Source organism: Stenella coeruleoalba (assembly GCF_951394435.1).
Source record: "Stenella coeruleoalba genome assembly, chromosome: 18".
NCBI lineage: Eukaryota > Metazoa > Chordata > Mammalia > Artiodactyla > Delphinidae > Stenella > Stenella coeruleoalba.
In genome coordinates, this window is record NC_137164.1 from 55,145,802 (window position 1) to 55,157,756 (window position 11,955).

The following is an 11,955-nucleotide window of genomic DNA, read 5'->3' on the forward strand; positions in this document are numbered from 1 at the left end:
GAAAGTGGGGGCTCATGACATTAAAGGTAAAACTGATACTTCTTTCAATTTGTTTTTTAAAATATATAATTTTAGTAATATAAAAGATTCTAAAGTTTTTGGGTGCTTATTGAAAAATTAATGGTTTGTGTAGAAAATATGAGCGTAATAAATATTCATACAGTTAGTTTTTCATTCAGTATTCATTTCAGGTAGTTAAAACTTTACTGTTTCTAGTTGTTTGACAATTTAGTCACATATTTTTATACATGTACTTCTTATGGGCCATTAGTTATTGGCAGAAAATATTCAAAACCAATTTTGGTATAGATATTTACAGGTGTAGCAAACAGCAATGGAAATGAACCAACTACTGCTTTCTGTAAAAAGATGTATGAGTTTCACATGAATGATGTGTTATATGAAAATATGTCATGATTCCATTTAGATCAAGCTCAAAAACAAGTGAAACTAATCTATGGTACTGGAAGTTATGTTAATGGCTGATGCCTAGAACTCGACATGAAGGTGCTTCTGGAGAGCTGGTGATGTTCTATTTCTTGAACAGGTGTGAAAAGTCAATGCTATACACTTATGGACGTTAAACTTAATTTTAAAATATTTAATAAAATTATTAGAAGCAGAGTGCTCTAGCTTTTTAAAAAATCTTACCCAAAGTGAGGTATAATGAATTTTTGAACTTCTTTGTAAAAGATATAAAAACACATTGTCTTCTTATGTTGTGAAAACCACTTGATCAAAATTAAAAACAATGGACTTTACCACATGGGATATTAGGCATAATAAAAACATATAAATGCCACCTCCAATTACTATTATTAAAGTGATATTTATGAAGAATTAAGAATTTTTGTTTAAAATTTTAAGTAAAATAAAGGGATACTTAACATTACACAATAAAATAAAAAATAAATACAGTAAATCATTAAGTTACTGCATTAAGATGGCTGATTTTTTTCTACCTTATGCTTTTTTATATCTTTAAATTTTCCAAAATTAACATGAGTTATAACCTAAAGCTATATCATAAAAATGCTCATTTCCATTTACCCAGTGATTCTAAAACTGGACTTTATTCTGTGCAAAAAAATCTAACAGGAAAAATATACAATTATTTTTTACTGTTGTATTTATAATAGAGGAATTTATATGACTAACGAATATATGATATGCATCTAAAATATACTATTACGCTCTTCAGCAAGTGGTGCTGGGAAAGTTGGACAGCCACATGTAAGTCAATGAAGTTAGAACACACCCTTACGCCATGTACAAAAATAAACTCAAAATGGCTTAAAGACTTAAACATAAGACATGACACCATAAAACTCCTAGAAGAGATCATAGGCAAAACATTCTCTGACATAAATTGTACCAATGTTTTCTTAGGTCAGTGTCCCAAAGCAATAGAAATAAAAACAAATAAACAAATGGGATCTAATCAAACTTAGCATAGCAAAGGAAACCATAAACAAAATGAAAAGACAACCCACAGAATGGGAGAAAATATTTGCAAGTGATGTGACCAGCAAGGGCATAATTTCCAAAATACACAAACAGCTCATGCAACTCAATAACAACAAAAAAACAACCCATTCAAAAAATGGACAGAAGACCTAAGTAGACATTTCTCCAAAGCAGACATATACATGACCAAGAGGCACATGAAAAGATGCTCAACATCACTAGTTATTAGAGAAACGCAAATAAAAACTACAATAAGGTATCACCTCACACCAATCAGAATGGCCATCATTACGAAGTCTACAAACAACATGCTGGAAAGGGTGTGGAGAAAATGGAACCCTCTTACACTGCCAGTGGGAATGTAAGTTGGTACAGCCACTATGCAAAACAGTATGGCAGTTCCTCAGAAAACTAAAAATAGAGTTACCATATGATCCAGCAATCCCGCTCCTGGGCACATATCTGGACAAAACTCTAATTCAAAAAGATACATGCACCCCAATGTTCATAGCAGCACTATTCACAATAGCCAGGACATGGAAGCAAGCTAAATCTCCATCGACAGAGGAATGGATAAAGAAGATGTGGTATATATATATATATATATATATATATACAATGGAATATTACTCAGCCATATAAAAGAACAAAATAATGCCATTTGCAGCAATGTGGATGCAATTAGAGCTTATCATACTAAGTGACGTAAATCAGAAAGAGAAAAATACCATGATATCATTTATATGTGGAATCTAAAATATGACACAAATGAACTTACAGAAATAGAGTCATAGACATAGAGAATAAGCTTGTGGTTGTCAAGGGGGAGCAGGGCTGGGAGAGAGAGGGAGTGGGAGTTTGGTGTTAGTAGATGCAAAGTATAACACGGAATGGATGGACAGCAAGTTCCTACTGTATAGCACAGAGAACTATATTCAATATCCTGAGATAAACCATAATGGAAAAGAATATAGAAAACTATAGATATGTATATATATATGTATGTGTATATATAACCGAGTCTCTGCTATACAGCAGAAATTAACATTGTAAATCAACTGTACTTCAATTAAAAGAATAAAATGAAACAAAATATACTATTATGGTGATTATCATCTATTTTTAAAGTATTTTATGATACTTTAAAACAGTATCATAAGCTAAAATTATCTTAGAAATTGTAATTCTTCTTTCAGCATACTTTTTACTGCTGTGTACCCTGAAATAATGTCTTTTATTAAATGAACATTTAAATGCATAATATGTACTTTTTTAAATTAAGAAGCATTCATGAAATATCAACTAGCTCTCAAATGCTGATGGTCTGTAATAGCCAGTGTCAGAAATAATGTACTCATAGTTCCATAATGAAGGCCTATAATTAAAGCTTTGTTTTTAGGGTAAGTATGTGTAGGAAAGGTAAAGACATTTCAAAGTCTCAAGCTGGAAAAAAGTGGGGATTAAAGGATCTTGTGTTACTTAATGCAGATGCCTCCAAACCACTTGTAATTATTCTTTTTCTGGTAGGTAACAAATTCCTGAATTTTATCTCTATCACAAAGAAATGGAGCCTGAGAGAGTTACTTCTTGTGCTTAGTTAGCTAACAGTGCCCTTGAACTGGGTTTCTCTTGACTCTCTAATAGACTTGAGATCAGTCCTAATTGTGTTTCCCAACTCTTCTTTGCCATAAGTAGTCATGCAATTGCCAGGTGGATAGCATTGGTCTGGAGTCCTGGTATACGAGCTGCTGTTTCTGCAACAAAACAATCACCATGTGGGAGACTTTTTTAATAAGCAAACTCTCATGCTTGAATACAGGGAAGGAGAAAAATCTATACCTCTTTGATCTCTGTACTCCAAGACTTCTGTTTGTAACAGCTCACAGAAATATTGGGATGGTCCTGATAAGCAGCACTTGTTAGTTATGCAAATAGTTTTTTTTCGGTTGAACGATGAAAGTGTCTGAGTTGGATATTTGGTTGGATGACAGAGCACAGAGGCCACAGGTGAAAATATGTAATCCCTGTCCTCTTGCCTTTCAAATCTGATTCAGTCGACTTTGGTTTTGGCAAGGGGATTTGGTAAACACTAATCCTAAAACAGTGAATCTCAACTCTTACTTTTTAAAATAAGGATACCAAGGCATACCTTGGAGCAATGAAACAATTGTCAAAGGATAAAGCCAGGAGATTACTATGAATGTTAAAATCCAAGAAGCCCTGCTAGAATAGTGGTTTTCAATGTGTGGCCACTGGAATAGCAACACAGACATCACCTAGTAACTTGTAAGAAATACAGAAAAAGGGGGAGGGGTACTTATTCCATCAGAAACTCTGGAGGTGGGACCCAGTAATCTGTGTGACAGCAAGCTCTGGAGCTGAGTTTGATCTGTGGCAAAGTTTGAGAACTACAGGTATAGACTAGAATGTAAAGAAGTGACTCAATGTAGTTGATGTATATATTGGATTTAAATTTACCGCAGCAGTAAATAACAGTGAGCAATTGACTAGGGAATTGTTAAGTTCCCTGTAAAAATTTGCCTAGGAAAATTGTCTAAATATAAGTAACTAGGAACAGGTCCTTACAGGATTCTCCCCAATTTATCACAGTCTACAACACTGCTATGAGTAGGCGAATGTAGAAAAAAAAGAGAAACAAATAAGTTAAATTATTTTAAATTTATGTAATGTTTTTCATATTACTTAAGCTTTTCTGCAATCACTAATTTTATCCTCAAGTTCACCAAGAAACTGATACAGAAATTTCATATACACTTTTTATGGACTAGGAAGGATACTGAGTCTTAAGGTAAGATTACTTGCTTAAAATACCCTGGCTAAGAATAAGCAGAACCAGAACTTTTGGCTTTGGACCCTGTGTTCTAATCTATGTATTTTAAGAAAAAGATGGAAGGAGAAAGCAATCTTTGTTTGACAGGCATAACCACTCATGAAATTTATCCTGTGTATGTATGTGTGTGTGCCCTTGGATTCCCTTACCCCACCTCCATTACAGAAAAGGCAACTGAGCTTTTGCACAAAGCTCAGAGTTATAATTAAAACAATCAAATCCAAGATCTCTAAAAAGATTCTGAATAGATTGCAGATTGCTAAAATGCAGAATACAATCAAGCAAATCCAGAGAGGATTTAACAGAAACTTCTACTGTGTTAATTACATGTACCGGGTTAATAGAGAGCCTGTAATAAAGAGGGATCATTTTGTTTTGTTTTTAGCAGAGACCCATTATCATGCCATTTGTCATAACAAATACTTATCTGAAAATCAGTATGTGAACAACCTTATAACTTTTCTCTCTGTGAACTATTTGCATCTGAACTTCCCTTCAACAATAAAAAAAGGTTATTCAAAGCCCTTTGAGCTTCCTCATTATACACATTGAGGTCTGTACACAAGAGCAAATGATATAGACTGCTTCCTCAATTACCACCACCCCGCCCCCATCAAAAATAAATCCAATTTGTTTCAGCTCTAAAGAAATAGAAATATGTGAGCCAGGTTATAAAGTAAATTGACAGCATACATCATACATTATTCATCCTTCTCTTCGCCTGTTACCTTGCATATACTAAGTTCAATTTTTTATATTTGGCTTCAGTGCCCACATCAATGTATATTGTTGTCATGACAGAAAAATAAATTCAATTGAACTGGGTATCTATTACATACCAGACATCAGGCTAGGTCCTAGGAAGTTAGTGGTGAATAACAAAATTATTGCCCTGCTTGGGAAAGACAGTAAACAAATAATTTTGAGTGCAATAGGTGTTATGAATGTGGAAATAAAAGGACTGTAGATCTAGCCTGTATGAGAAGAAGCAGTAAGTCTTCCCAGGGCAAGATGCATTGCAGCTGAGACCTAAAAGTGATTTTGTTAGATAAGCAAATGGGGTTGTTATAGAGTAGAATTTTTATTCAAAAAGAGCATGTTCAAAAGCATGGAGCACAAGGCTCATTCTCAGAACAGATAGAAGAAAAGCAGGGGTGGGAGTGGAGGGAAAGTAGTGTTAAGAGAATAGAAAGAAGTTGAGAGGTTCTGTGAGTTAGGAATAAAAACAAGAAATATCAAAGCTTGAGGAGGAAGATTATTAGACAGCCCTGGGGAAAGAGGGGTATGTAGAGACATGTGGGAGAACTAGCTCTTAGGAATCTAGAAGCTATGACAATAATGTGATGCATGTAACCTAATGACCACCTAATATGCAAGGAAGAACTGTACATGTACTTCCCTTTTTACATTAAATATTATAAAATTATCTGCAAATGCACCTTCAAACTTTATACCTGATCTTGGAGGAACACCTTCGTTTTTTCCCTTTGCTTCTACTCTTTTCTCTCCTCTCAGCTCACATAAGATATTGTCTCTCTCTACCCTTTGTAAAAATAGGATTGGTCTTGATGGACAGGTGTTTTCAATTTGCTGGGGTTTTTTTCTACTTGTGAATGCTTGACACAAATCATAATTTTGATAGAATTGAAAATGGCTTTCTTGATGAAGTCAATTAATACCATACATGTTGGAATTGTTTCCAATGCATTTAGAAACCTTTTTTTTTTAAATTGGAGTATATTTGATTTACAATGTATTACTTTCTGCTGTACAGCATGGTGAATCAGTTATACATATACGTATCCACTCTTTTTTAGATTCTTTTCCCATACAGGTCATTACATAGTGTTGAGTAGAGTTCCCCGTGCTATAAAAGTAGGTCCTTATTATCTATTTTATATATAGTAGTGTGTATATGTCAATCCCAATCTCCCAATTTATTCCCACCCCTCCATTTCACCACTGGTAACCATAAGATTGTTTTCTACATCTGTGACTCTCTTTTGATCTGAATCACACAAATAAGATTTAAAGGGATATATGGGGCATTCTAACTTATTATCCTGCACCTGTACAACTACAGACTGCAGTGTTGCATGGTATATAGGACTTTGAAGTCAAAGAAACCTAAGCCTAAATTCCAGCCCTATAAAACCTGGGCAAGTTATTTAAAATTCTAAAGCCTCAGTGACTCTCTGAAAAATAAAGAAAACAATACTTGCTTTTAAAATAACACATATAAAGTATTTATCTCACAATGCTCAACAAATGTTAAATTTTTCTATACAAGGTATTTTTGAACCAGAATTTTGTCATTGTTGTCCTTTGTTCAATACCGTTGAGAAAATATTAAATTTAGAAGACCACATCACGAAATCATTAATGTTAATTATTTATTATTATTCATTAATAAAGAAGGATCACCAGATTCAAGGTCAGAATACAGTAGCAAACATCTGGGTTATTCTGTAGCCACGGTTGTCTGTGGTTAAATTTAATGACCTGCAATATATGCACACTGTGCTACATACACAATCTGTGTTCACTATCTTCCCTAAATCTGGAACCACCGATACCAGAGCAAGCCACTGAGAAGTAACTGAGGCCTCTAGGGGTTTGAGGCACTATTCCAAGCTCACTCATCAAATACTTACTGGAAAAGAGTTTTATACCAAGGCCAATTTGGTACCATCCATCTCTTTACATTTCACAACATCACAAATCAAGAAAAGAACTCCCACAAACTATTTCAATTCAAGAGAAGATTCAGCAATAAGAACTTCCTACCAGGAACTTGAGAGATAGCCTCTCATTTCTCCTGGAAGGGTAAGTTATTTGGCCTACAGTCAAGTAAACCAGACTCTGTTGTCCAAATCCTCAAGGTCCTTGTGATTAACTTCTATCTCATCAGTAGAAAATGAATTTATTTACATGCCTAAGTCCAATCTCTTTTTTTTCCTGGAGAATTATACATATATGTTATTTATATATATGTAAAGAAGCTGTGTGTTGTGGTGATTTTCCCCACTGCCTTCTGTGGGAATTGGACTCAGATGCCTAGGCTGCGGGGTGCATATTTCATAGAATACTCAAGAATATCAAAATATTAATTTACCACCTCCCGAGTTAACACTCTGCAGTGGTAGGGGACTGCCTACACATGACACGTTGGCTCTGACTAGATTACCTGTAATACTCAAAACCCAGTATTCAAGGTGTTAAATATTCCAGATGGTTCTCGGACATCACTAGCAAGTTACAAAATCCCTTTATATGTTGAGCCAATCTAAAATATTCCCGACACACTGAACATAGATGAAAGGAGTTTCCATCCCATGGTTATCTCTCTGGAAACTGTCAAAATAATAAAATGTAACTGCCATCTAAATTATTCTGTGACCTATTTGCTTTAGGCAATGAAAAAGTATAAAAATCATTACGTATATTTTATATTCTTTCTAATTTTTAGACACAGTTGCAACAACATCAAAATAGCAGGCTGAAGTACATTGGAAAATCTAGAGAAACTTCCACATTTTCCCTCTCATTTGGGACTATGTCTACATAATGCATGGTAGAAGCAGGTGTTTGCAAGATACAAGTTCACATACACACAAATTTATATTGGTGCTAAATAATTAAATGGTTTCATTTGCTATGCAGTACATAGAACAGTAGCACAGATGAGTTTGCAACATTCAAGTCTTTGGGGCTGTGGAATTGTATCCTAGTTTTCAGATTGTTGATGGATTTTTTTTAGTTCGGGAACAGGAAAAAGTTGACTCTACTGATGATTTTGAGATTGCACACCCCCGCTATTTCTCATCTGCTCGAGTGAAAATCATAATATTGCACTGAAGTATTAAATCCATCAGTTCATTTGCATTCACTTCTCCCTTGGTAGCTACTGTCCTCTCTCTCTTTTTATGTTAGAGCACATGATTAATTTATTCACTCACAATTACACTTGAAACAAAGCTTAAATTTGAGGTAACAGTTGTTTTAAAAAGAGGTGAAGAGACCGACTCTAGATGATGTTTTCAGCCTGAGATTTAGTTAACAGTAAAACCTTACAGCATTAGAGTCATTGCATATTATAAAATACATGCAAGACCATTTGGTGACTATGTTTGTCCGTGTATTTTTATAAAGATATGATACAATCATATTTGTAAATTTAAAGCAAATAAAATATGTATATGCACAGGGATAACTTGATTTTTTCAAAGCTTTAGTACTTTACCCATATTTCCCATAAAGTATTTGCTATTAATTTGAAGATTCTGTCTCCTATATTATTACTTAATTGTTGAAATCTCATTCAAGATATATAGTTTACAAGTGAAAATAAATTAACATATAAAAGTTAAATCATTTTATCATTATATAATTTTTAGAAAATAAATCTGAAATACATGAACTTTTGCCATAGCAAAATAATTCAAAAATCATATTTGAATTTGATGATGAATGACAAAATTAGCCTAAGATTAGTGTCTTCATATAGTCCTGAGTGTTTTATGAACTTCAGGTGGGACTCAAAGTTAACAGATTGTTATTGATGATATTTATCATTCTTCATTCCTTATATATGTATATGAACATAGACATACTTATACATACATATATATTATGTATATATGCATAGTCTAACATATACATATATTATGTTTATTTTATATATATATATTATTTCTTAATGCCTCCCACAAAATGCATAGTCCTATAGCAATCACACGTGAAACACAGCCAAATAAAACCAAAATGAGTACCTTGATCATCACTTTTATCTACTTAGTTATTCCTTGCTATGTTTTCTGTTCTCTTTCAGATCATATAGATCCTGGGAATATCGAGTTATTCCAAGAGGTATTTCTTAGTGGAGTTTTATGCTCTATTGACATTCATCTCTAATAAAGTCTACCATTTTTTGCTTTCTGGGTAATTTTTTAAGCTATAGTGACTCACCATTCCTCTACCATTTCAAATAGCACCCAAAGTTGCCAGGTCTATTGGCATCTTTCTGTTAGTGTGGTCTACATTCTGAATTCCATGGTTTTACTGGCAAATCTTGAAATATCAATGTTGTGTTGTGTTGTGTGGTAAAGCATTTTGATTTCCATCATAACACAGCATTTTTCTCCTACTGTCACTCCTCTGGACCACTACTTACTGTTACTCATCTCTGCTTGCAGTCATTACACACAGATATGAATATTAAATATATTTGTTACTGAATAATTGTCACTCTCCTCAAATCAATTCATTTGTAAAAAAAAAAAAAAAAAACCACGTGGTTTCTAAATAACCACTATGTTAGTAAGTGAGTGGAGCAAACATCTTTTGAGTGCCTTTAAATGTCAGTAAGAACCTGTGCAGATGTTAGGGTGGTTCAGGGCAAGGCAGAGAATTTTCCTTTAAATCAGGCCTATTTGTCCCTTTGAATGGTCTTCCTTTTGTGTTCACTCCTTTTTGGGTTTTGTTTCTAAAAATGTGTTAGATATTTGTTTTCCCCCTGAAGTCCTACAGAATTAAAGGGGATTCTCATAATTTAGAACTACAAAAGCAAAAATAGATAATTTGTGTTTTAGAGAATTCTGAAATCCTAGAAAAATCATTGAAGGTAGTAAATTTCCCCCAAATGGGACTTTTTTCCCTTTTGCTTTCCCAGTTGAAGCAACACTTGACCATGCTATAATTTTCCAGATTTTCTGCAAGACTACTTTTTTTTTTGCCTGTTTTAGTTTATTTCCACTGTTGTTTTGAGCATGGTGCTGCTTGTTTGATGTATGTAAGAGCTGCAGCTGATTACAGATTTAAATTGGAACACAAAACAACATCACAAAAAAATTAGATACTTTTAAGCAGGAAAGACCAATGTGTGGTCTTATTCTAATGTTACTTTTTGACAACGGTGTACTGATTTTGTAGCTGAGAGAATTTGTCTTATTTGAAGTGTCTCTCTATTGATAGGCATTTTAGTAGAGAAGGCACATACCTCCTAACTTATTCATTTATATGCAAATAGAATTATATAACATAGATTCAATATGTCCACAAAATACATAAGTTTTTTTGATGGAGTAAACGAAGAATTTCTGTGCATGACAAAGCCCCTATGTTTCTTTTCCTCATTTATGGTATCACTGGGTTCAGTCTTAGTGCCAAGGACGACTTGGATCAGATTAGTCTCATGAACACATTTGACCTTTACCTACCGATTCCCTTCTTTAGAGAAGACAAGATTTCATGACATTTTATCCATTCATGTAATCAGTATGTGTATTGCTTCTATTCTGTTCCAGGTACACTGCTAGCTACTAGTTATCCAGAGATAAGCTCCTCTCCTCATGGTATTTGGTGAATGTTCCCTATGGACTCCAGAGGGTGTTCTCTGCCAGGACAGTGAACTCCCTGTGATTCTAGCAGAACTTTCTTTATCCTCTTGCTCCAAACCTCTTGCATTTTAGTGATATTTTTCACTATATTTTTTCTATAATAAATAATTTCAAAAGTAATAGAAAGTGTGAGATTGAAAAATGTGCCTTCTTATTATCTATTCTCACCACATTATATTTAACCTAGAAAATTGAGCCGAAGACTGAAAGGATATGTATCAAAGTAAGAGAAATGGACAATTCACCTTGTAACCATTGATAACCACTTACATAATTTTCCCAGGTTGATTTATAATATAACAATAAACTATAAAGAAAACTTATCTAGGCATTTTTAAGTTTCATTTTCTCTTTTGACAGCAAATACTACTGGCATTTGCAATTTAGCTTAACGACTAGCAAATATCAGTCCAAATGGAAGTCTTATTCCAATTCCACTGAAATCCATACATCTCCTAATAGTAAAGTTATTCCATCTTTATTTAAAAATCTTAAATTGCACCATTTTCATCAGCAACTTATTGCTCAGAAGCAATTTTCACAGCAGTCTCTTTTTACCACCTATCAATCAACATGATTAGACCTGCCAAATACTCAAAGGTAAGAAATAAAAGGGCAAAAATAAGACAGACCTGCCAGGTATAACTTTGCAGATCAAATAATTGGAAATCTCTGTATGTGTGATCATTGTAACCCTAGGAATATTTAGAGAGATGTAGCCTTAAAGCTAAATTTATTTTTTTTAATTTTAAAATAAAAATCTACTTTCATTTTTTGAATACTCTTTTTTTTTAAACAATTAGTAAATAGTCTAAGACTCTAACGTGTATCTCATCCTCTTTGCCACTTATTGCTTCAAAACCCCAGGTTAAGGCAATCAGCATATAGGATTCTGATGGTGAGAGGAATGAGTACAATTCAAGCCAGTGAGAGTTTACCACTGACTTCCCAGAAAAGTTTTTCACTTTTAAAATCTAGGCAATGGTCATCCCTTTCCTGCTGAGTAAAATTGCTATTGCTTCAGCAATCATTCTAAATCTACCATGACTGCCAAAGGACGACCGAGTAAAACCATAGGAAATATATGAATAAATGGTGATATCACTGTGCCATTAAATCATCAGACCCTGAATCCTATGCTAACTGTAGCTTTTCTGTTACATAATTAAATACATATTAATATTGTTCAAAGCAGTTTGAGTTGGATTTTCTGCACCTTGCTGCTGAAAGCATTTTAAA

At 33.8% G+C, this 11,955-nt stretch overlaps 1 protein-coding gene across 1 annotated transcript in view; it reads left to right on the forward strand.

Moving 5' to 3' along the window:
* LOC307176748 (uncharacterized protein) overlaps positions 1-9,357 on the forward strand; it is a 580,566-nt gene extending 571,209 nt beyond the window's left edge. Inside the window, exon 8 of the transcript XR_013824880.1 lies at positions 9,150-9,357. The gene's annotated coding sequence lies outside the window, so the exon portion shown is untranslated. The remainder of the gene's footprint in view (positions 1-9,149) is intronic.
* Positions 9,358-11,955: the final 2,598 nt, after the last annotated feature.